Source organism: Eurosta solidaginis, chromosome 3 (assembly GCF_040869045.1).
Source record: "Eurosta solidaginis isolate ZX-2024a chromosome 3, ASM4086904v1, whole genome shotgun sequence".
Taxonomy (NCBI): domain Eukaryota; kingdom Metazoa; phylum Arthropoda; class Insecta; order Diptera; family Tephritidae; genus Eurosta; species Eurosta solidaginis.
This window is the reverse complement of record NC_090321.1, coordinates 152563910-152567894: the sequence shown is the minus strand read 5'-3', so window position 1 is coordinate 152567894 and position 3985 is coordinate 152563910. Positions and strand designations below refer to the sequence as shown.

Genomic DNA, 3985 nt, shown 5'->3' with positions numbered 1-3985 from the left:
TTTTGGCAATATCTTTTCACAGAAATAAAATTTTTAATTTCCGCTTTCGGATTCGTGATCCTGGGTCATAAGTGCGTCTTTTGACACCTCTCCCGATATTTTTGGACGAGTTTTAGCAGTTGTAACCTAAAGCAAACAATTACCTGAAAAAATTGTTTCTTCATAAACCTGAATTACATACATAGATTGCTACAATTTCAACAAATTAAATATGGATACAGATGAAAAATTAATTGAAGAGGTGCGGAAAATGCCCATTATATATAATCTGGGCTTGGAGGACTATAAAAACATAAAGAAAAAGGAACTGGCATGGAGGCAGGTCTCCTCTGCTATGCAAAGTGAAGGTTAGTATACATATTTGAGATTTATTTCTTCATGTGGTGTAAATTTCAATTTAAAATGTAGAGGAACAATGCAAAAAGCGGTGGAAGGATTTGCGAGACTCCTACGAACGAATTAAAAGGTATACACGAATATGTGGAACCTCGTACTGCAGTCCAAGCTGTGGAATTTAAATTAAGTAAGTCATCCGCATTACACAAAATATTTAACATAAACAGCACAAAAGTTAAATTATTCGCATATTCAAGTACGAGCCCGCTAACAAGATTTGGAAGATGCCAGCCTTGTATTTCATCCCATGATGGCACATCAAATATTTGGTGAATCTGAAAGCATATTCGGATATAAAGGTTTATGTGTGCGTATTTTATACACTGCTGGTCCTCTACATATTTATATTGGCATTGAATATGACAGTCGAGTTGATGAACTATTAGGCGGAGATATAAAGGCTGATGTAGTTGTGCGACCGATAGCGGAAAAATTACCTCATGGCTGTTTTTTTTTTGTTAATATGGATGCGTTTTTGAAAACACTAGATAAAGCAGATAAGTTTCAACCATTTGGTGAAAAAATAACCGAACACAGTGTTACTGATGAAGACGGACAAGAGCACTTATTCGAACTATATCATTGTGACTATAAGGTGCCAGCATTCTTAAAATTCTTCAGTCGTTTGTAGACATTTAAATTATGGTTCGTTGATGCAGTATCCTATATTGATGTTGATGATCCGCAATGGAGCTTCTTTGTATGGTATGTTGACTAAATATGCTACTTTCAATAAGTAACTTATATCAATTTTTATATTCCTACAGCTATGAAAAGTATAAAAATGATAATGGTGATTATCAGTCTGCAACCACTGGCTACACCACTGTAAATGAGTACTACGCATATCCTCAACACACGACCGCGCATTAGTCAATTTGGCACAAAATTCATTGAAACTGTCTATAAACATTACTTACCAATCATTAATGTCATTGATATGGCAGTGGAAGATCCATCGGGTGATTTTCAGCGTTTACGCAACTATATTGATGCTGGTCTGTGTATGGGCCTAAAAAGTTTTGGAAGTGATGTCATCAAAAAAGGATTTAACAAAGGAATGGTTCATGAGGCACGCGAAACGTACAAGGTAAACTAATTTAACTAGTAACTATTAAAAACCACCTGTTAAACTGATGCTCATCTCTTTCCAGCTAAATCCACGTGAGTGTCGCCGGGTTTATGAAATACTTTGACTATATTATACAAACATTTATGATAAGGACGATTATCATGCTTATCGTTTAGATGTAAAGCGTCGGTTAAACGCAATTTATTATAAACAAATACATAAATGATATTAAGAAAATGGAAAAAGCTAAAGTGGATACGGAATGGTTGAGAGCGCGTTTACCTACACCAAGTCAACGTATGGAGCAATTGCATGAGGGATATGAAAAAGAAGAGAACGCATACAAACAAATTGTTGAAAAGTTACGTGATTAAGCTTATGAACCTAGCAAAGTTTTTGTATGTGTTACAGTAAATGATATAGATTTTAAGTGTCATTTAGCTTGTATTCTTCTACATCTGATTATTATTTTTTATGTAATAAAACCTAAATTATTAATTGTACAATAAGAGTTCCGAATTTATTCGTGTATGACGTCTTTTACCTCCTCCGTCTGCTGCGTAGCTTTATATACAGAGAACATGAAAATATAGATACGAAGAAGTTACGATGGTCAATTTGAATCGGTTACGGGAATGTCATGATACTGCCTGTGCTTAGTTGATTAATATCGCGCAAGAGACGGAGGATGGTTGATTTTTCGCTATAACAAAAACTTTTCCGGGTATGCCTTTGACAGGATGTTTTGTGTAGACGTCAGCAAGTGAGTGAACTTGCAGATAATATGACTTTTAGCACGCTGAATGGGGACGCCCCAAACGCGAGTCAGTGCAGGACTTATAAACTACGTCATCGCGAACCAATGCTTTTGTATCACCCTCTTGCAATTATTTTGAACACCTCACTTTCTTGGCTTTACGAATTTATGGCCAGGAAAGAAAGATAGTAGTCGTGGTGCATAATTTGTCGAAAGCCTTTGACACGGTTATCCAGAACGAAAAAGAGGAACGCACACTCCCTAGGGAAACGCGAGTCACTCTAGCTCAACTTCGATCTGGATACTGTAACAGGTTAAACTCTTAAAAAACATATGTCCTGCTTGCAATATGTACCCACATGACACCAACCATCTCTTTAACTGTATTGTGGAACCATTGCCTCTAATACCCCTCTCAGTATGGTCCACCCCTGTTGAAAAAGCAAATTTCCTTGGACTCCCGTTAGAGGATATTGATGACAATTTGATGGGGCGAAGCACTGCTACAAGAACAAAAATAACAACATGCCCAGGTTTCTGGGTGTTCAACAGGAACTGATTGGTTAGCATTTCATTTCTCTCCCTAATGGGGGATATTCTTGCCTCATTGTGTAGGTGTTGTTCTGGGGACATAAGAAGACAGCCAGTAGCGGTTCTGAGGGCAGTGCTTTGACAGGCCTGTTGTTGTTGTTGTAGCGATAAGGTTACTCCCCCGAAGGCTTTGGGAGTGTTATCGATGTGATGGTCCTTTGGCCGGATACAGATCCGGTACGCTCCGTAAAACAGCATCATTAAGGTGCTAGCCCGACCATCTCGGGAACGATTTATATGGCCACATTAATCCTTCAGGCCATCCCTCCCTCCCCACCCCCAAGGTCTGGTGACCATATCGGGGACGCGCATGCAATCGGCTAGCCAATTGCTTTGCAAGTGGTAATGAGCGTTTCTTTATCTTTTCCCCAAGTACTGCCAGCAAGAGATTGAGGAGTTTTATACGGCTCTGATAATGCTCGGTATTACTTGTAAAGATAGAGACCATCACCATTGCCTCCTTCCTGGTTCATTCGGTAAGCGTAATTGATGCCATAAAGCTAACCGCAAAGACCCCCCCCCCCCCCCCCCCCCCCCCCACCAGATTATATTACGATCACTAAAAGAAAAAACTGATATATCGCACACCTTTACCTAAAGAGTGAATAACTCAAAATCTCACAATGTTTAAAAAACTCGATAAGATGTCTGACTCCATCATATAGATTAAATAAAAGTCAGGTTACATCAAGCCTTTGGGGGTGAGTGATGGAACTACTATTTAATTGAAGATATAGATCAGTCTGTATAGAATTAGAGAACACGGTAGTGTGTATAAAGACTTAGGTATTTGACTTAACACTCTTTAAGCGTAGGTGTGCGTTATAGTGTTACTTAAGTTTGTCAAAACAATATTTTTAATTAGAAATATTTAAAGTAAAGACAAAATAATCAATTCAATATTTGGTTTTTGTCAAGGCATGAAAACTTGGATTGTTCGTCGCCCACTTGCCAGGAGCATGAATGAACAAAAAACAAAATGTCCGGGAATCAAAGTTAGCTATTTTCAGAAAATCTAGAATTTTTTTCATATTCGCTTTACTAAAGACCAAAAAAATGTAGTTTCCTATAGTATAAGCTTTCGGGATTTTAATATAGAACATTCACTGATGAAACCAGTGAAATTGAAAAAACACTCATTTATACTTCTGACAAGAGAACGACGATAT

At 37.8% G+C, this 3985-nt stretch overlaps 1 pseudogene; it reads left to right on the top strand.

Moving 5' to 3' along the window:
- The first annotated feature begins 312 nt into the window (after window positions 1–312).
- Window positions 313–1957, top strand: LOC137246030 (histone acetyltransferase type B catalytic subunit-like; annotated as a pseudogene).
- Window positions 1958–3985: the final 2028 nt, after the last annotated feature.